Here is a 22338-nt window from a genome sequence, read left to right as displayed (position 1 = left end):
ACTTAAATTACCGAACAGGTCATTGTTATATGGTGATAACCAAAATGATTTTAACCAAGTATATCACCTACAAAGGCACAGCAGCCACTGTGGGTTGCTAATTACAGAGGATGAGACATATTGATCTTCCACCATGAGTGGAGGCGTGGCCTCCTGACCCCCACCTCTTCCAGAGGAGTTACTAATTCTCAGAGCTTTCACTGGATGGGGGTCACATTCCTCAGCGATTCATTGCCTTTACTGAGGTAAGTAAGCCAATGTCCAGTCACAGATTCAGTCTCAATACCTTAAAACGGAGAATAAAAGAGGGAGACATCAACCTCTGGCCTCTACTTGTACATGCACAGATAGGTACCTACATCATGCATATGGATACAAACAACACACACACACACACACACACACACACACACACACACATAAACACACACACAAACACACACATACACACACACACACATACACACACACACACACAAACACACACACACATAAACTCACAGACACACAAACACACACACATACACACGCACATGCACATGTACATGCACACACATGCATCTACTATGGGGTTTCCATAAAACCACATGCTGAGTGGAGAGCCAAGAGAGCTGTTCTAGGATCACAATGTCTGCAAAGTGCATGAATGCCCATCCTCCATCCCTAGGTCCTGGCACAGTACATTCAAAATAACCAAAGTTAAAAATCCAAAGCTTGCTATGTGAGGTATACCACCCATTCGTAAGCTCAGGAACTAAGCAGCATACCCAAAAGGGTTTTAAGTCTGAGGCAAGCTGGGGCAAATAATAAGAATTTGCCAAAAGCAATTTAAAAAAAACACCTTTTTTTTTGCCTTTAAACTTTGTATTTGAGAATAATTTTGTTGCTGTAGTTGTTCTTACTTCCTACCCTCCCCCATGTCCCTAGCCATACAAATCACTCAGAGTAAGAATAAAGCTATTTTGTCCTTAATTTCCCTGTCAGAGAATAAAGTGCCATATTCTATTGGCTTTTCATTTATCTTGACCTTACCATATCTATTGCTACATCAGAAATCTAGCAGACAACCTGTTCTCACAATGCCACCTATAATGCAGGACTCAAATTGGCATAACCCTTACTGGCTACAGCTGTTTAAAGAACTGAATTGAACATGATTGTTGGGGGGAGGGCGTTAATGTGGGGAGGATGGGGAGGGGAACACCTATAGAGAAGGGAAGGGGGAGGGGTTGGGGGGATGTTGGCTTGGAAACAGGGAAAGGGAATGACAATCAAAATGTAAATAAGAAATACCCAAGCTAATAAAGATGAAAAAAAAACTGAATTAAAAACACGTTTCCTTTTTGTCTCCAGAGACCAGGAGATGAAAACAGAATTCTCTTAATCTATGAAAAAGTATACCATCATTTTAATTTACCATAAAGATTCCAATATAAAGCAATGATGATGACGTCAGTGGAATAAATATTGCTGTTGAATAGTGTGTAATTTATTTTATTTTTGAAAATTATGAACAAAGTTGTTTTTCATGCTTTTCCTAAAGACTGATGAATCACAAGAATCAAATAATAGTATAAACAAGAACAAAAAGGGTAACAAACACAAACAAAATAGCCAAAAAAGACCAAACAAACAAAATACAAAGAGAAGAGAGAGAGAGAGACAGAGAGAGACAGAGAGAGAGACAGAGAGACAGAGAGAGAAAGCAAGCAATGAAGACAAGTTTTTGATGTAAGTGAGAGAGTCAACCCAGTTCTCAGTAGTCAGGTTCCAGGTTCAAATCTAGGTTCAAAGCACCAACAAACAGAAAAAGACCAAAATAGGCAGAAAATATTCATATTTGAAATATTCATCATATATATATATATATAACACACAAGAATTCTGTATGTATGCACACATCAAAATACATACAGAGATATACAGAGATAATGGATAGATAGATAGATAGATAGATAGATAGATAGATAGATAGATAGGTAGATAGATAGATAAATAGTATCTATTCCTGTGGATGCTATAAAATATTATGACTGAATGGCTTAAATAATCAATATGTCCTATCTCAGTTCAAGTGTTACCAATCTGAATTTGATGTATGCTGCAGTAGCCCTAACTAGAATTTCTGATGAATTTCTGACTTCTCAATAATTCTCTCCTCTTTTGGTAGTTGCCATCAGTTACCTGAATTCTTTGCTTTCAGATGGATCACCTTAATCTGGTCCTCCATTTTTATCATAACCACCTTCTCTGCTTCCTCCAAACTGGGTTGTCTTTTTGTTAGAGATTCTGGTTATTGCATTTCAGGCCAAACAAAAGTAAAGAATGATTTCATCTCAAGACCCATAATTGATCCCTTTTACAAGACAATTTCCTTATTTATATTTTTGTAATTTTTGTACAGCTTTTGCCCATTCTCTGCTCTCATTCTACCCTCCCAGAGTTCCTCATCCCATTCTTCCTTCCCATGTCTCCAAGAAAATACTTCCCTCTCACCAGGCTTCCTCACTTTCCTAGGGCTTCAAGTCATTTTAGGATTAGGCTCCTCTTCTCTCACTGAGGTCAGACCAGGAAGTCCTCTGCTATATAGGTGTCAGGGCTCTAAGATGAACTCCTGTATATTGTCCAGTTGGTGGCTCAGTGTCTGGGAGCTCCAAAAGGTTCTGGTTAGTTGAGACAACTGGTTTTATTATGGGATTACTATTCCTTCCCCTAATTCAATCACAGAGTTCTCCAACTTTATAGTATTATGGTAGGGGGTAAGAATCTTCCTCTGTATCAGGCAGCTGCTGGTTGGGCCTCTCAGAGGACAGCCGTGCTAGGCTCCTGTCTTGTAAGTACACCATAGCATTAGTAGTAGTGTCAGGCTTTGGTGCCTCCCTATGAGATGGATCCCAAGTTGGATCAATCACTGGATAACTTTTCCCTCGGTTTCTTCTCAACTTCGTTCCCTGCAGTTCTTTTAGACAGGAATAATTCTGGGTCAGAAATTTTGACTGTGGGTTGGTAACCCCATCTCTACTCTTGAGATTCTGTCTATCTACTGGAATTGGACTCTGAGCTCCTGTTCACATTCCATCTAAGGTCACTCCCAAGTCCTGAGAGTCTCTCACCCCTGAAGTCTTTATTAATTTCTAGAGTGTACCCCCATCTCCTACATCCTGAGGCTGCATATCTCTAGTCCTTCTTCTGGTCCTCTGGACTTCTCCCCTGTCTCCACATCTTATCCTGTTCCTCTTCTCCCCTTCCCATCCCCTTTCCTACTCAGATCCCTCCCTCCTTCTGCCTGCAGTGATCATTTTCTTCCTCCCTTCAAAGTGGAATTAAAGCATCCTCAAGTGGGCCTTTCTGCTTGCTAAACGTCTTAAGTTCTGTGAGTTGTATGCTAGGTATTCTGTAATTTTGGCTAATATTCACTTTTGTTGAGTACATCTTATTCATGTACTTTTGGATCTGGGTTACCTCATTCAGGATGATATTTTCTAGTTCATTCCATTTGCCTACAAAACTCATGATATACTGGTTCTTAATGGCTGAATAGTATTCCATTGTGTAAATGAATCACATTTTCTCTATCAATTCTTCATTTGAGGAACATTTGGGTTGTTTTCATCTTCTAGCTATTACAAATAAGATCACTATGAGCATAGTAGATTATGTGTTCCGGTGGTATGGTGGGGTGTGTTTTGGAAATATATGCCCAAATATATTGTGACCCCAAAAATTGTACCAGAGAACTTCTACAGATGATAAACAACTTCAGCAAAGTGGCTGGATATAAAATTAATAGCTGAGAAAGAAAAGAGGGAAACAACACCATTCAAAAAAATCACAAAAAATATAAAATATTTTGGTGTAACTATAGCCAGACAAGTGAAAGATCTGCACCACAAGAACTTCCAATCTCTCAAGAAAGAAATCAAAGAAGAACTCAGAAGATAGAAAAATCTCCCACGCTTATGGATTGGTAGGATATACAGCCATCCCACCAAAAGCAATCTACAGATTCAATGCAACCTCCATCAAAATCACAACACAGTCCTTCAAACACATGGAAAGATCCATTCTCAATTTCATATGGAAAAACAAAAACCCGGGTTAGCAAAAACAATTCTTAACAATAAAGGAACTTCTTAAAAAAATACAATCTCTGACCTCAAGCTGTACTACAGAGTAAACATGATAAAAAAACATGGTATTGGTACAGAGACACATACTTGATCAATGGATGTGGGACAGTGGATGATGCCAGCAATCTTAGTAAGGTGGTGTGGGTCCATGACACGAGCACCAGGACACTCACTTGAGATGGTAGATGTCTCCATGATCCCTACTAGATTCCTGGCCACACTTGAGTATATCCCCTAGTAACCCAGAACAGACTATTCCATGCTAATGAGGTATCTAGAAGCCCTGAGGGTCTAACCCATAAGCTTCCCTTGTCAGACATATCTCCCTGCAAAGGATATTTAATCTTTGGTCTACTCTGAGAAGTTGGTATGCATCCATGTTTCCATGATGAACAATAAGCAAACAGTTTGAAGTCAAGGATTATCTCTTTTAACAAGAAGAGCGAGGAGAAATTCTTTACCTACAGAGTCATATGGCCTAAGTCTCCCACAGAAGGCTTCTCTATGCTCCCAGACAATCATCCCTAAGCTAAGGATTTCACAGATGGAGTAAGCCTGAATTCCCCCATTCCCATTGGCCCCATGATTATCTTTAACCTCAGACTGCGGTCCCTAACTCCATTCCCAATTCCCCATGACCCAGCAGTGCCTATATGTCCAGGAGTTGTGGAGCACCCTGGGAACCCTTTCTTCCTGACTCCTTTGTATGATTTTCAGCTGCAGTTGGGTACCTTAGAGTTTAGGAACCCCAGCTCCAGCCTTCCATATCCTAAGCTACATTTTCCTACTCCCTCAGCAGTGTATCTGCACTTTACCAGCAGAGCACTCAGTAGTGATTTCCCACACCCCAAGTCAGGGGAGAGCACAGACCAACCAACAGAATAGAATTGAAGACCAAAAATAAACCCATACTCTTATAGACACTTGATCATTAACCAAGAAGCCAACAACGCATAATGGAAAAAGGAGAGCACCCAATAAATGGTCCTGGTCCAACTGGAAGTTTGAATGTAGACATATTTATTACCTTGCATAAGGCTCAAGTCAAAAAGGATCAAGGACCTTAACATAAAATGAAATGCAGTGAATTAAACAGAAGAGAAAGTGAGAAAGAGCCATGAACTCATTGGCACAGTGGTGAATTTCCTAAACAAAACTCCAATGGCTCAGGCTCTAAAATCAGCAACTGGAAAATGAGACTTCATGAAATTGAAAAGCTTCTATGCTGAAAAAGACACAGTCAATAGGACAAATGGGAAAAAAAATCTTCACTAATCTCACATCTGATGGAAAGCTAATACCAGAAATAAATAAAGAACACAAGAAGCTAACCTCCAAAAACCCAAATAAACCAATTAAAAGTGGGATAAAGAGCTAAACAGAGAATTCACAACAGATGAATCTCTGCGATTCATCTGAGAATTATGAGATTCTCTGAGAAGTACATAAATAAATGTTCAAAAGTCCTTAGTCATCAGGGAAATGTAAATCAAACCCTGAGATTCAACCTTCCACCAAACAGAATGGTTAACATCAAAAACTCAACTAATATCACATGCTCCCGAGGATGTGGAGAAAGAGGAACACTCCTCCATTGCTGTTGGGGTTGAAAACTGGTACAACCACTAGTACAAATCAATCTGGTAGTTCCTTCCCCAGAAAACTGGAAATAGATCTACCTGAAGTAAGTTTCTTGTTATAGATTGCAGTTGGACATGAGTTTTGGAGAAGATGCCACAGGCCACTGTGCTGCAACTCGGTGTGTTTTTAATTCTCTTCTGTTGGAGCTATGGAATATGGGGCAGTGGAGAAGGCTAATGGAAAGATTTAAGGTGGCCCTTTTGTTCCAATTATTAGAATTTTCCTTTATGTCTCTACCTGCCGACCTACCCCCCAGCAAAATGTGACTTGTACATTTTGTGTACACAATGTGACTTTGTTTGAAAAACAAAATGTTTTTCAAATTTTGGGGAATATCTGTTTATGTTTGTTGTTGATTTGTCTTGTGTTTTGATATTTCAAACATAATTTTATAAAGCAAGTTATTATTTGTAAAATTCAAAGGAAAGGTTAGTGAAGAGAAACCTATACCTTTGGGGAATAAAGTTCATTACTTCTAGCTTCTGGTTACCTCTGGGTGTGTTGGCCTAAACACTGTGCATGTTAACATATTCACACACATGCCCCAAGAAGCCAGAGAGCTTCAAAGAGCTGACCTTCCCTCTCTCTGAATTTAGCCTGATTTCAGCTAGATAACAGAAGTTAGAAAATTCAATGTCAATGATCAGAAGAGTGCATTGTTTCTTAGTATGTGCTGAGAAAGGGTGGTTTTCTAGGATCATAATAATCACCATACACTTTTGACCCTGGGATAGCATATGCAATCTTAGAAATGTACAGAATTTCTACAATAATATAAGCATTAATAGTATTTTCACTTAGTAACAAAAAGTCTGAGTTTCTGAAGCACATCTTCCTTGCTCATGGACACAGAGCTGTTGAGCTAAGAAACCTCTATCTTCATCAAAATGCAGACTTCATCTCCACCCAGTTTCTATTTCATTACCTTGCTGTGCATTTGCCTCACATAAGTAATTGCTTCAGATGTCACTATTGGCTTCTTTATGCACTTTTACTGTATGAGCTCCATAGGTTTCATTAAATGTATATAACTGACTTGGGGATAAAAATGCCCACTTATTCCTTCTCACTACAATTTGATTTCGACAACTGGAACAATGAAACCCCTAGCAAATCACAAAGACTGATTGATTAGTGCATTTTCAGGGCTGTGCTGGGAAGAGCTGGCACTTCTGCTCCTAGTACATCCAGAAAATGGATGAGGTTAGACACAAATGGTCTCATTAACCAGGAGCTTCTTCGCTATAGTCAATGACCAGTCAAAGATTAATCAGAAACCAGGACCTTGCTGTTCAGATGGCTGAGAGATGATCCTGAGGTGTCAATGAACAATGGTACCCAGATGACTGATGGCCAATTATGTCTATAAGCTGAAACAACTGGCCGAGGCTCTCAGGCAGAAACAGGCAATGAAAAACAGAATCTCTGACTTGTCTCTTGTGTCAGAGAAAAATCTTTTGTCCCTCAAGGGTTTCAGAGATGTATACAGGCACACAAATGGCCCAGGATTAATGTTAAAGTTGATCTGAACATCTCTTTTGTTCACATCTTACAGGTTTCCCTCTCAGGAGCTGGCTACCATAGACATAAGAGGCTCTGACCTGCTACTTATCTCAGATTGACATAATAGAATTTTGGGGTACCTTTGTTTTTCTCAAATGTTTAGGATATATCATCACACTGTAGAATAAAGTTTGTAAGTTCATTTTATGGATCTGTAAATAAATGAATGTCATAAATGGCAGATTGTAAGTATTACTCATATATTCCATACATTTTTAATAAACTCTTCTTTAATTCTTTCACTCATAGTATGTATGACTTTTTTTTAGTTGATTTATCTCTTGAGTATGTACTTTCTAGGAAGATGCAATGCAATAGGGCTTGGTCTAGGGCTCTGCAACTTTGGTGTCAGTCAACCTTCATGCCAATATGACATTCTATCAATAAGTATTTAGTGAAGACCTTTTCGATGGCAGTCATGTTTACACACAGAATATACCACAAAGGATTAGTCAACAAACCTATACAAACCTTTCCTTGTCTTAGATCTGAAAAATCAGAGAGCACTATTATTACTGTCTCCCTTTTAGCAGAGTAGTCAGCTGGGGTCATAAGCAGCCTGGCTCTAGAGTCACCAAAGCACTCAAGTGTAAAGCCCTAACTGTTGATCAAACGACACAGCCCTCCACACCAGGCACGCCAAACGAGGCTTCTTGCACTGGGTTTTCTAAGCTGTTTCTACAGGGACTATCACACTAAAGAATAAAGAAGGCTCATGGTCTCTGGATGAATGTTCAGCCTAAGCAAATGCCAAAGGCAGTTAAGCAATGTCCATCTTGAAAACAAATTCTTTCTGATTGAATCACCAAGGTTAAAGGAGCTATTTTCTTAAGGACTAGAAAGCTCGCTTGGAGTTTTCTATCACTAATAAAGAGACAGAGCAGTAAGAACCCAACCTTTTCTCTAGGTCTTTTGTGTTTTGTGAGAAAGAAAACACCCTTTTCAGACCAGCGTTCTGGGGTTGAGCAGGGAGATAATTAGCTGTAGTTTTGTGTGAGGTTCTGTTTTGGCTCACAGGGAGAAAAATATAAGATATCCCTAAATGCTGAATTATTTGGCGTAGTGTTTCTGTCTGGCATTTAGAAAGTAACTGTGGTGTAGCCACACAGAAGGTAGACATATGATTATACTAAAGATGAGAAAAGCAAGATCTTATGAATAATGAATGAGATCAGCCATCTGCCAATGCTGTCCTCGGGTTCAAATATGAATATGTACCTGAAAATACCTGGGGGCTCCTTCCAGGAGTAAACCAAGATGCAGGAGAGTAGAGTTAAAAGCAAAGGCTGGAAGTTCAGTCTGTTACCCGTCATTATCACAATGACTACGAAATTGGTATAACATGTTGACATCTGCACCGATACACAGAACAAAAGGAAGAAGAACATGGGGTTGGTGATATTTTAATAGTATTCTTCCGGTAAGATGGATTCTTCTCCTATGATCTACTTATTCTTACATGAGTAATTCTTTTGAATCAATAATAATACTAAGGCTGATTGTTATGTATTAAGCATGACAAGTATAATTGATGAGTAAATGATTGATCATATTCAAGAAAGTGTTTCTTTACCAAATAAATAATTTTTTAGATGTCAGTGATGTCCCATTTATGCAATAAGATCATTGCTTTGCCCAGAGTTCTTGAACTATAAGCTTCATATTCTATTCTCACACTGTGATTTACAGTGGTGCCTTACACAGGACTGAGTGTTATGTGCTAACTTTCGGTAAAGTGACCTGGGACTCTGGAAATTTCTGACCTCTGGAACGACTTGAGGCCCACGATAGTCAAATCGCTGCCTATATGACCAAGCTCCATTAAATACTGATCAAGTATTAGATGTGTATCATCACATATCTTTGGTTGGAGAACTTATCATAATTTGTTGAAGGCTATAAGGCATGAAAAATTAAAAACTTAAAAGTGCTTCACTCCTTCTTTAAAAGGGGAACAAAAATACCCATAAGAAGGGATAGGGAGACAAAGTTTAGAACAGAGACTGAAGGAATGGCCATTCAGAACCTGCCCCACATGTGGCCCATACATATACATTCAGCAAAACTAGGTAAGATCAATGAAGCTAAGAAGTGCAGGCTGACAGGAACCAGATATAGATCTCTCCTGAGAGACACAGCCAGAACATGTCAAATACAAAGGCGAATGCCAGCAGCAAACCACTGAAGTAAGAACGGGACCCCATTGGAGGAATTAGAGAAAGGACTGAAAGAGATGAAGGGACTTGAGACCCCTTATGAACAACAATGCCAACCAACCAGAGCTTCCAGGGACTAAGCCACTACCCAAAGACTATACATGGACTGACCCTGGCCTCCAAATTCATAGGTAGCAATGAATAGTCTTGTAGGGGCAACAGTGGAAGGGGAAGCCCTTAGTCCTGCCAAGGTTGGACCCCACAGTGTACAGGATTGTTGGGGGCATGGTAATGGGGGCAGATGGGGAGGGGAACACCGACAAAGAAGGGGAGGGGGAGGGGCTAGGGGGCTGATGGACTGGAAAGCGGGAAAGGGAATAACATTGGAAACGTAAATAAGAAATACCCAATTTAATAAAAATGGAAGGAAAAAAGTGCAACATGAGATACCATCCTGGGCTCTGTCCTGTGGCTTCTGCTATGAGTAATTTACAGAACTCCTTTCATTATAGTTAACTGAATCAAGTATAATGATCACTTCATGTATGGCATATTGTCTATCAGCAGACAAGTATGTGTGTGTGTGTGTGTGTATACATCACAGAATTTGCAAAATTATGTGATATAGGTAAAAAGGACACTTCAGAAACAGTGTCAGAAAGTAGGAAGTGAGGTTCTTCATGGATACTCCCTATCTCATTAGAGAAATATGTATTAATTCTTACTACAAATCTGTTGAAGAGGCACGGATCACATTTTACCCAGAATGAAAGGAAGCACAAGTGATTCCCTCTGTGTTACTGTCAATCTATAAACGCTAACATTCTGACTGCAAAAGCCAAGCTTGCTCTCATTACTGTAAATGAGAGGGGGGAGGGTTATGATAGCCCACCATACTCTAATAAACATCTCTCAAGATTATCCAGTGTGTGAAAGCCAACCAAATTCAGAGGTTTGGAAAGGCAGAAATATACTTTGGCTTACTCAGGTACTAAGGGGCCCACACACTGAGAGAGGACTACTTACTGTTGTACAGATAGTTGATTTCAGTTCCAAGGACACAAACCCACCAGCAGGAACTTGCCAGGAAACTCCAGTTCAGTCATATTCAGAGGAGTTGGAGAAAATTAGACAATGACTTATATACATAATGTGTGAAAAGATCCAGGTGTGGAAAAGGGAAGCAATTTGATCTAACACAGAGTTTGAATGAAGGCACCGTGTGCAGTCTTCAGGGAACTGAGCAGCTGTGAAAGAAAGAGCTGAGCATGCCAACAAACCTAAGAGCTTGGGCTTGTGTCTAGGCTCTGGTTTGGTTGAATGTCAAATGAGTGAGAGAGAGAGAGAGAGAGAGAGAGAGAGAGAGAGAGAGAGAGAGAGAGAGAGAGAGAATATATTTAGCTATTGTTAATGGGCTAATCCTGGGAACGTTTGTAGGTCTTTGGCAGGACCCAAGATGCCAACACATCAAAAATTTAAACCATAAATATGCCTAACCCATCTTTCCAGGTGGTGAAAAAGAAGGAATAAGGATGACATTCTTCAAATAAATCCAATATTGCTCCACCAGGAACTGAAAATCATTTTTTGAGTTAAAAGGGCAATGATAAATTATTTCATTTATATATAAAACTCAGAAATTCATAAAGCACTGAATGTTATTGTCAAAAATTAAAAGTGCTTGAAAGGAACAAAGGATAGCCATCAAAGATTGATTAAAAAGACATTGGGTACTCTTGAAAATGAATGAAACTCTTCCAGCCAATGAAGAGAAATGCAATATGATGGTGGCCATATTTTCCATGAATTAGATTAAGCAATAAAAATTAATACATTATTTTTCTGGCAAATATGGAAATATCTAAAATTAGCCTATATAGCATTGGACATAAAAATTTAATCAACTCAGAGTCTGCTAAGAAAAAGAGTCTTCAGGTAAACAGGACTAAGGATCTGGTTCTGAAATGCACTGATTTCTAATATGATGGTCCCTCACCTTCCTGTATCTATCAGTAATTTTGAAAGGAAACTAGTATGGATTTTATCTTCAAACAGTAAAAGGGTAATACTCACCAGGGGCTGACTGACCTTAACCTAGTAGGTAACATTTTAGACTTTATTTATTTTCTTCTTTATAATTTCTCCTGGATTTGTGTAGTGGCTATTCCTGGTTGTCAACTTGACTATATCCGGATTGAAATATAATCCAGAATTGGAAGGCTCACCTTTGATCCTGATCTTGGAGCTGGAAGATACAAATTTCTGACCTTTATCTTGGAATGGAGATCTTGAGGCAAAGTGACTATGAATCCCAGGAGTTCAAGGCAAAGAGATCTCTAAGTTCAAGGTCACCTGGGCCAAAGTAAGTACCAGACCCAGGCATGGTGGTACACACCTTTGATCTGGGACACACCTTCTGCTGGCGACTTACATAAGGACATTGGAAGAAGGAAGAGTCTCTGTCTTTCTTGCCTGCCTGCCTGCCTTCCTCGTGGAACGGAGCCACTGTTAAATCCTTGGACTTCCATTCACAGCTGCTGCCGATCGTTGTTGGGGAGTTTAACTACAGACTGTAAGTCATCAACCAATTCTCTTACTATATAGAGAGACTACCCATAAGTTATGTGACTCTAGAGAATTCCGACTAAGACAATGTGAGAGAATTAGAGAGGTGGTCAGAATTGTGAGGTAAAATATCCCCTCAGCAATATGAACTGGAAGTGGTTTGATGAAGAGGAGGTGGGCATGTAGCCTACATAATGACAACACACATGTGTTTGAAGCAATCTATTTTTACTTTTAATAGATAGTTGGAAGAGAGTCTTACTAGGGCAATGAAAAAGTTAGATGTCTTATTGTGAGCAATGATTCAAAATTTCTCTGACCTCAGGAATTATGATTATTATAATTTATTGGCTACTGTAATTTAACTTCTTAAAATGAGTGGTGTGGGAAGAAAATACTGGGTTAAAAGTGGCATTTTCAGGGGGAATTGCTTCATTTGGAAACAAGATTGGGGTCACAGGGCAAAAGTAATATATTGTACTTTATATAGCAGATGAGGCTGCATTGGTATATACCATATTTATAAATTGAGCCATTACAGCCTCGAGAAAATAGAAGCCTGGGGAAAAATTGACTTGATAATTTATCAGCCATAATGTACCAGTAATCACTAGAGAAATATTGACGAACACAGAGGGATTACTTACCACATGCTTACAAACTGTGTTAGCAAATACAACTCATTTGAATCTGTGCCTATCAGTGCTACAGGTTAAGGTTGCAATTTAGAAGGAGTGAGAGAAAGTTTATCATGTAATCATCAGACTGCATAAAGTGATCTAGACTAACTAGTATTGGGCTAATGGGAACAATACATCATATGAGTAAATAATATGGACTCTGACAGCGAAGATACAATTGGAAGTTCAGATCTATACCATGATAGATATTTGACTTTCAATAGGCAATTTTACTTTGGATATTTGGTTACTTGGATCTGCTTATGAGTTGTTCACATAGCAAAAGCTTAGTAGTGTGATGTGCTTCAGTTAAGATAGACTGATTCTACACTCCTGAAGATTTAACAGAAAGTTACCTTCCTTTTATGCTTGTTATAAATATTAAATCTCACTGTACAAGGAGTGTATATATGCACTGCACAGTGATATTCATGAGTATACAATGTATACAGGTCATGTGCTACCTAAAATTTCAATAAACAGTGGGACAAAAACATGGCTAAGATCTTCAAAAATTACAATGGCGCTGAAACACTTTTATCACCACATTTGAAATTATAGAACATGCCATTATGTACAGTTGATAATAATTGATCTTCATAATAAGGGACTATATCTCTGATTAATGTATTTACTATAATATACTTTAAAACTTTTAGTAAATACTCTTTCCACTTATTACAAAACCAAGTGAAAAATGGTGTCTTCATGTCTCTTGATTATGTCCAAAGGCATATTAAGTAAATGACTGCTAATCCATCCAGGTTTGGGTAAATATAATCACTGGTGTTTATAGACAATAATGAAGTCATCTAATAGACTTTTCCTCAGAAGAATACAAGAGCATATGTGTATGTATGATGATGAGTGTGCACGTGCAAACACACACACACACACACACACACACACACACTGATTTTCCTTCTCAAAACATTAATGATATACAAATGAGGCACACATCCAACACTATATATGATATGTATAAACTTTAATAAAACATAAATACTTTGGGATTTCAGATAAAGAGTTTTTTTCTGAAGGTAATTCTGAATTCTGCTTATTAGAAATATAGGTGGCTGAGCGCAGTGTGCATTACATATGTGCAGCAAATAAGGTATATTTTAGACCAAGCAATTTAAATAGATGTTCTTCAGTCATTCAGGCCTTATGCTCTTATATTCATAATGTTGGATATAAATGCATTTCTAGACACAAGATATTTATTTCTTATTTTAAAGATTGGCAGAAAATTCTCAGAAGACAAGGTTAATGAAGAAGTTGTAGGGACTCATCAAACAAAATCAGATGCAAAGAAAGGAAAGAATGATGTAGTTTGGTAAAGTAGATATGGTTTGATGGATAATTGTTGGCACCCTAAGGTAAAACAAGAAAAAAAATCAAGGAAGACCTGGTCACTTAAAGATTTTGGACAACAAGCAGGATATGGCCAAGCAGATCTGTAAACCCAGTATTTAGCAGACTGAGGAAGGAAGACTCTAGAAGTGTAGAATTGTAAGTTTCAGTATAGCTTGGGTAAAGAATTTTCTGCCTAAAAAGTGGACTGTTATATGAGTTTTTTTATTGAGAAAATTAGCATACCTGAACAGGATGTAAAGTAGGATAATGGGAGATTGACATAAAAGGGTCAAAAGGAGGTGGTGGGTAGAAAAATTACATGAGCTGCAGATGCTGGGAAGCATCCAATAGAGCAAAAATCAAAGTGATAATCTCATTGTCTGTTGAGAAAACGATTTTTTCCTCTGAAAACCAAGTCTTAATTTAAAAGTCCTTTTTTTTCCTGCAAATTTTCAGCATCGACTGAATTTGCTTCTCCACACCAAGCAATTCTCCATGAATCTGCATATGCCACTTTTCCACAGCTTTGGTTCTGATATTGTCCAGAATTATGGAGGGTAGAGAACTGAATCTCACTAGGCTAAAGGGTACTGAACAAAATATTTAGAAACTCCATCTTAGGAACTAGACCCCCTAACCAAATATTCAACAGAAGATACTCTCAGCCCTAGTTTTCAGAAAACTATACAACTTTTAGAAGATCTCTGTTAGAACTGAAACAGAGACTTTAAAAAAATGTATTTCTTATTATGTCACATGTGGTGACTTCCTTGCCTCACTCTGAAAGTATATATGAGGAGCGTGCTCTGAGAAAACTAAAACTAATTAAGTGGTAGAAACAGATCTGAAGACGATAATACCAAGGAGACAGCCAAGTGATGAGGGATGGATTTTCCATTTGGTATCAGGTGCCTACCACCTGGGTAATAAATTGTATTGGCAAGACTGATCTCTGACAAGCAGATATGGCAGAGAAGGAAGTCCCTGGACAGAGAATCAAGTGACTAGGAGAGCCGGCTGGACTTGACTTATGGCCAGTCTAGAGGCTATTTTACAGGTAGGTCATGCCCTTCGTTCCTCTGCTGTGCTCTCAGAGGTATAATGCCTGTGACAATCTCCTTCCTCTTACATCGTAACAGTTTTTCCTCTAGTGATAGAGATGATTGAGAGATTCTGGAATTCTTACACTTGGCTTAGACTCTCCCTCAGACGAGCTCATTTTATAAATACATTCAGAGTTTGATCCCAGTATGATTCATTATTGTATATACTGATACACAAACTCAATCATGTGTATTTCCTGATGCTTGCTTGTTTCTAATTTTCTAAACATGAAACTTTGAAAATCCAGGCAGTCTCAGTCTAAAGAGCAGCAACATCGCATAATGGCAAAAGAGATATTGAACTGTAGAATATGTTTGTATTGAGAGTTAAAAATGGAATGTTTAGATACTCCAAGATTCTGTATTCAAATCTTAACTCATGGTTGGATTGGGAATTTATGGAAGAAATTTACCTGAAGTTTAGATGATGCTGAAGGTAAGGTCCTTGTGAAAAAGAATAGTGTCATGATAAGAAGAGACCTAGAGGCCTAGCCATACCCTCTGCCATGTTCTGGTACAGACACAGAAGTTGGTATTACCATCTGGGAAGAAAACAAAATTTAAGCAAACTATCATCTGGTCATGAGATCCCAGCCTTCGAATTGAGGAGACAATCAGTTGCCATTGGTTATACCTGTACGCAATATTTTGTGTCCACCTTTAGGAGTTAGGGATCAAAATCATAAGAAATGCCTTTCTATTCTACAGTCCAGTTTATTCACTTGAAAACTGAGGAGATGGAGTCCACACTTGAGGGAACTATCTCTTCCCCTCAAAGTTGATGGTGCCCTTTGTATTGTCTGGCCTTACCAGATGTTACTATTCAATTACAGAATTCTTTCATGCTAAGTGCATATGCAACTTCATAATATCCCCATTGTAAGTAATACAATGATAACAGCCAGGAGCATGGTTCTCAACTTGGAAACTGAGTTTGGGAGTAGACTAGTATCATAAGTTCATAGGAAGTTTATACTCTATTTTTATGATACCAAAATACACAGATATGAGCTATTCTATAATTTTAATAGCATTTGTATAAATGCATGGGCTTAGGCTACATCTGGCTTTATTGTAATCAAGCCATGCTGGGTATTAACATTTGCTTTATTGAATGCATTTTTCAAACATCACAGTTATATATCATCAAAGCAACAATGAATCTTTAGCTAGTGACAAACCAATTAATGGAGTAACACAATGATAGTTTAGACAGATAAAGAATCACTGACGTATGGAGAAATAAGTAGGATAGTTATAGACAGCAGAGAACTGAGCCAGTGAAGTAAAATAAACTTTGAAGATCTCATGAAAATGGAGTGGCAACAATTTCTCATCATATGACTCAACAAAGGATGGAAGGACAGTGCTGGTTTCCAGGAAGCAGCTGCAAATTACCATTATGTATAGTTAAATTGAAAGTGGTCACTGTATTGGGAGATAATTACTAACTTTGTCATTGACAGCATTAATATCTCATAGTACATTAATACATTTGTCTTATTTTTCAGTGATGTGTTCTTTGAAATAGAGAAGATATTTTAAATCTTCCAATTGATGTTTGATTATAATCCAATAACATATAGTAATAGCTTAAAAAACAAGCAAATGTATGAAAGGAATGGAGGAATGGTTAGTTCCATATATATCCATTTACCCAGTAATCTTTCTGTATTTTCCCTAATACAATTAAATATAAACTTTAAGAAATATCAATTTCTGTAAATTCTAAGGAATTAAAATGCTTTCCAAGTTTACATATTGTAACCGGAGAGCCTTGAATGCTTTTGATGTTAAAAATCTCTACAGGGATGTATTTGAAAGGAGATATAGAAATGGTACATTGGGATAAGTCGGCATTGGAGCAAAAGAGAAGAAATGCTTGTGTGTGGACATACAAAGACAGAGTAGTTCACTAGTAGTGTGATACAAAACTAGCTTTCCATAGTAAAACATCCTAGGAGTGTTACAAGATGAAACAGAAACTGGCCAACCATACAGCTTCTTTTTCTGGGGAACGTTAACATTCACTGTTTTGTTTTTTGGTTTGTTTTTTTTTATCATCTGTGTGCCCAGGGTCTGCACTGGTACAGGCAGGATCAGCATCTTGTACAAATGGCATGCAACTTCATGATGTACCTCGTTGAGAAGAATAAGCTCTGTTATTTATAAGCAGAAGATGGCTTCTTTGTGCTTCACCCTAGGCTCCACAAACTATGTCTCCCTCTCTAGGTTTGGAGAATCCTGGTACCCCACTGTGACTCTTTAGGCTGCTCCTAATTCTCTACTACTGTCCCTTATGACAACCAAGAAAACCCTAACCACCTGCTGAGCTGAAGAAGAGAAACTACAGAGTCACTTCTTGGAAAATAATGTGAAAACACTGGATGAAAGCAAAAGAAGCTTTGTAGCCAGACAGCACAGTACTATAACTGTATAGATAAACATGCTGTGTTTTCCATAAAAGATCAAATAAAATCTGTGCCTATGGAGAGTGATTTTTGTACATCAGGTACAAACTTATTTCACCCTCATGGGCATCGATGACTCAAAGGAATGAAGGCTGATGGATGACAGTAGGAGAGGGGGGAAGTGTGTTTTATGTACTGATAAAGTTTGTATAGGGTAAAGAGCGAAGTCCTTTGTTGCACACCAGGCCACTTGCCAGCTTGTTTTGCTCCCAGAGGTAAGTTTTTCTCTTTAAGGGAAAAAGGACCATTGGGATTTCGCAGTGGGAACTTCCCACAATGTACAAACGACAACAGCAAAAGCTTTTCGCAAGTCATTACATATGGTTCTAAAGGGTAATAATCCCAATCTGGGAAACACACTGGCCTCCCCTCTTTAGCAGTCTTCCTTAATTGCCTTCACTACCCAGCTTCTATTTTCCTCAGAGGCATCATGAAACAGACCTTTGTAGATGGAAAATTTTCTTTTATGTGCAACTTTGAGCTGGAGAGGGGACGAAGCCATGCTAGTTAATCATATCTCTTGTTTTTTGAAACACATTTATATGAAATTAAAGAAGGAAACATGAATAGAGAGCAACTGTCTTCTGAAAGGAATGGGAGTTCAGCCTTCGTGCAAGAAGACCTACCTTGCAGAAAGTCTCCATCCTGCTAGAAGAAATGCACACCTCACCACAACCATTTTCTGCTTATCTTTGTCATTCACCGTCTAAACTAGGAGCAAAGAGGTAACTGGTTTGCTGTTCATGCAGCAGATAAAGATGAAAGGACCCAAACTCACATATTCAAGAAAGTAAAATACACCAGAGAGAGGTCAGGAAAGAAAACCATTGCCCTTGGACTTGACTTTTCCAGGCAGTCCCTAAGACCTGGAATTTGGGGTGTTCTGAAGTAACATTTTTGTGAAAGTTTAACCAAATGGCTGAAGGAAAATAGGTGATTTTCTTTTCTAAATAATTTTTGTAGAGTGGTTGCATTCTGGGATAAGCAGCACTCCAAAATGCATTTTGAATTGACAATAATGCCACAAATACAAATGCATTTTGGGATGTCTCTTTGAAAGGACAAGTGACCCTCAGGGAGCATCATTCATCTGTGTCAGTTACTGCCATTGCTGTGATAAAGCACTATGATCAAAAGCAACTTATGGAAGAAAGACTTCATTGTGACTTATGGTTCCAGACGGCAGACCATAATGACAGAAAAGGCATGGCTACCCAAATTCAGTAAGCAGAGAAAATGAACTAGAAGTGGGGCAAAGGTAACTCCTTCACTCAGTAACACAATTCCTCTAGCAAGGCTACCTCCTAAATGTTTTATAACATCCCCAAACACTGCCACCAATAGTGGATCAAGTGTTCAAATATGGGAGCCTTTGGGAGACAATTCTCTTTTAAATCACTGTTACCGTTTTCAGGCCACATATTGTCAACCACCTAGTACTACTTGACTTTGTCCATGATTTTCTATTGCTTTAGCCACATGAAAATATCCTGTCTTATGTCAAACAATAAATAAGCTTATCTTGAATTGAGTAGGTGAATTAATTAGTATTTGTTAGATCAAAGTAATAAAGTACTAACATATTTTTAAGATTATATCTGTTTCTTGATATAGGATAACCGTTTTATTTTGAAATTGCATGGTTCTTAATGGCTGGAGGAAATAATTTGGTCATTTGCACAATATTCACAATAGCCTCATGAGTTATTAATAACTCCATATTACAAAGGACAAAAATGAAGTAGAGGGATGAATTGGTTCAGCTGTACGGAGGGGCAGAGCAGAGCCTTGCAGTGGCAGTGCTCAGCCTGTGCTCCATTTGCTGAGGTCTCCACAGCTTCTCTAAGAGAAAGCATTTCTTGTGTCTCTGGTAAGTGCTTTACATGCCCTACCTCATCATCAGTATCATGAATCCTATTTATGGACGCTGGCCAAGTGAGCACAGATGAGCACATTTATTGACCACTATGATGCCAAGCATAGTCTGAGCTATTCCTATCTCCCAGGTTTTCTTCTCATCTAGAACGTTTTAAATTATGGAATGAGAAACACCTCATTTGCTTTCTGGAATCAAAGTCGTTTGGCACTGTCCTTTGTTTTGTGTTTTTGTTTGTTTGTTTGTTTGTTTGTTTTGTCCATATGTCCGAAAATTATTCTTTTTAGTATTTCACATAAAGTATTCTCTAGTAAAGTGGGGGTTTTGGAAGTGGGGACATCCTCATGGTGAAAGGGCTGTGGGGTGTAAGTATGGGATGGGGAACACTCAGAGGATGGACTCAGAGAGAGATAAAATCTAGAGTGTAAAAAGAGAAGATTAAATAAAATTTAACAAAGGAAATGAAAAAAAGATCCCTAAGTGAGAACCTATTACAAATATGTTTAAAATTTATAAAGAATCAAAGAGTACATGAAGACTTTTTTTTAAAAAGTATGATTATTTTACTGTGTGTGTGTGTGTGTGTGAGAGAGAGAGAGAGAGAGAGAGAGAGAGAGAGAGAGAGAGAGAGAGAGAGAGAGAGAGAGAGAGATGACTAGTGCAGTATCCACAGAATCTATATGAGGGCTTCAGATCCCCTGGAGCTAGAATGCCAACTGGTGTGAGAGGATGATTCGGGTCCTGGAAAATAAACTCGTCCTCTGACAGAACAGCAAATACTCTTTACTGCTGAGCTATCTCTCCAGCCCCATGAAGCTCTTTCTTATGTACATTTTAAAGAAGTAATGTGGTGGTATTTGTATCATACAGGATATAGCCAGATAAGTTCTGAAAAACCTGAGACAGCTTCTAGAATCAAGACCTGCTAAGGGATAATTAATGCAACAATTATTATAATTATTCACATTTTACTTTTCATTCTTTTTTATATGTTTATCGATTTATCCAAATTTGTTTCCTTATTTTGGAAAACGCATTTTTCTGGTGAGCTCTAGCTGACCCAAAATTCTGCTCCAGTCTCCGAAGTGCGGCTGGTGCAGGCATGTGGCACCACAATCTGACTGCTTGCTGTTAAATTTAACTATTATTTTTCTCTTTAAGATTCACACTGAATGCAAATTAACTTAGTCCTACAACAAACACGAGTTGTTCATATTGCTACGAAGACAATCCATATTCTTATTTATTAATAGAAATTTTATCTCCCAATATGACTATCTAATTTTAACTCCACCGTTGGGAGTTTCATTGCACCCGTGATTATGTATATGAACCATTTTGAAAGTTCAGTTACCTTTACTTTTTTTCCAGTAGTCACAGGATGAAGTATTATTTTATTTGCGTCTTTGATGTATTTCAATATCATATAAAGGATCATTTTGAATTTGGGCTATGATTTAGTACTTTAGTCTAAATTTTCTTGTCGCCTTCAAAAAAGGGATTAATATAGGTAAAAAATATATAAATATCAATAATTGATGTAAAAAGAGGTCTCTTTGTAGTATAAGCTCATCTCAAAGTATATTCTCAGTGATATACAATGATTTCTACTATCTTAAAGGATTCACAATACTAACAGCCTCCTAGCCACCTGAAAGGTACTAAAGCAGTACCCTACTTTATAGTTCATGTGTCAAAACAATACCCAATGAGAAATACCGTAGCTTCTGTTGTACTCTTATTGCCTTCACTTAAAAGATGATAAAACAACAGAATAGAACTCTAGTGGAAGGTTTCTCACAGTGGTCCTACTTGATTCCCATTGTACTCCCAGTCTATCTTTAATTTTTGGAGTTTGGACAGTATTAGACTAACAGCTAACCCACACATTGAAAAGGGGTTGTGATGTGTCAGAGTATATTTTACTGTGATGTAACAGAAGACATACATGCGGACAAGTTATAATCAGGTAAAACATATGCTTTACAGTTCCCAGGGCTGGGAGTCCATTGTTTCTGATTAGGGACTTCACTTTTTCATCACATGAGGGAAAGCTGACAGATGTTAGTTCAGCATGTGCATACTGTGCCTGAACTTAACTTATTTAAGGGATTTATGCATATGTTCCGTTTCTATGATGATGACCTCAACCCATTCAAGAAAGCCAATAAATCATGATCATAATTGATCACCTTTTAATGACTGCACTTTTTAGCAATCTTCCATAGTGAGATTAGTATGATAATAGCCCTTGTTATGTTTAGATTAACTCCTCTGCTTTCCATGTTGAAGATAGTTTTCTCTCACAGTCATGTCAACTTGGAAACTTTAATTAATTCAAACAGTAGAGCAGATCCATGTGTTAAGGGAAAAGGAACTCTCCCAAACCACTGTGTAGTTAAGAATTGGGGCCTTAAATGCAATAATACTCAAGCAACTGACTTCTGCCATCAATCAAAGCCATTTGTTTGGAAACAGACCCTTCCTCAGCAGAATCGTCAAAGGAAAGTCACTCATGATCAACACCTGACTGCAGCGTTGGGTTGAGAAATTGTAGCAAAGGAAGTGTTCCCAGAACACTGACCTGAAGACACCATGACATAGATGGCATGTTTGTTTAGTGTCATTATGTTTTCGAAAATACCACTATGTAGCAGCAGGAAATCAATATAGAGATTCAGACAACAGTTTTCTTGGAAGGTTTCCAGAAACAGAATCGGGGTTTAAAGTGTACGAATCATTATCTCCTGGAAAGTAAGAAAACACTTGGGTAACATTCAAGCGATATATTCATCTT

The sequence above is a fragment of the Rattus rattus genome, chromosome 15 (assembly GCF_011064425.1).
Source record: "Rattus rattus isolate New Zealand chromosome 15, Rrattus_CSIRO_v1, whole genome shotgun sequence".
Classification (NCBI taxonomy): domain Eukaryota; kingdom Metazoa; phylum Chordata; class Mammalia; order Rodentia; family Muridae; genus Rattus; species Rattus rattus.
The sequence above is the reverse complement of the archived record's forward strand: the minus strand, read 5'-3'. Positions refer to the sequence as shown.